The sequence below is a fragment of the Anopheles maculipalpis genome (genome assembly GCF_943734695.1).
Source record: "Anopheles maculipalpis chromosome X unlocalized genomic scaffold, idAnoMacuDA_375_x X_unloc_101, whole genome shotgun sequence".
Taxonomy (NCBI): Eukaryota; Metazoa; Arthropoda; class Insecta; order Diptera; family Culicidae; genus Anopheles; species Anopheles maculipalpis.
The window spans coordinates 17,171-17,500 of record NW_026060416.1 but is presented as its reverse complement, the minus strand read 5'-3'; positions in this window follow the sequence as shown (position 1 = coordinate 17,500).

Sequence of the window (330 nt, the reverse complement as noted above, 5' to 3'; positions counted from 1 at the left end):
TGTTATTTCTCGTCACTACCTCCCCGTGCCGGGATTGGGTAATTTACGCGCCTGCTGCCTTCCTTGGATGTGGTAGCCATTTCTCAGGCTCCCTCTCCGGAATCGAACCCTGATTCCCCGTTACCCGTCGCAACCATGGTAGTCCTCTACACTACCATCAATAGTTGATAGGGCAGACATTTGAAAGATCTGTCGTCGGTCGGCGAGCGACCATACGATCGGCATCCTTATCCAGACTTCAACTCAAGCCGCCGTGAGGCGATTGGTTTTACTAATAAGTGCACCAGTTCCACCACCCGCGAGGGTTATAGCGGTCCCGGCATGTTGCAT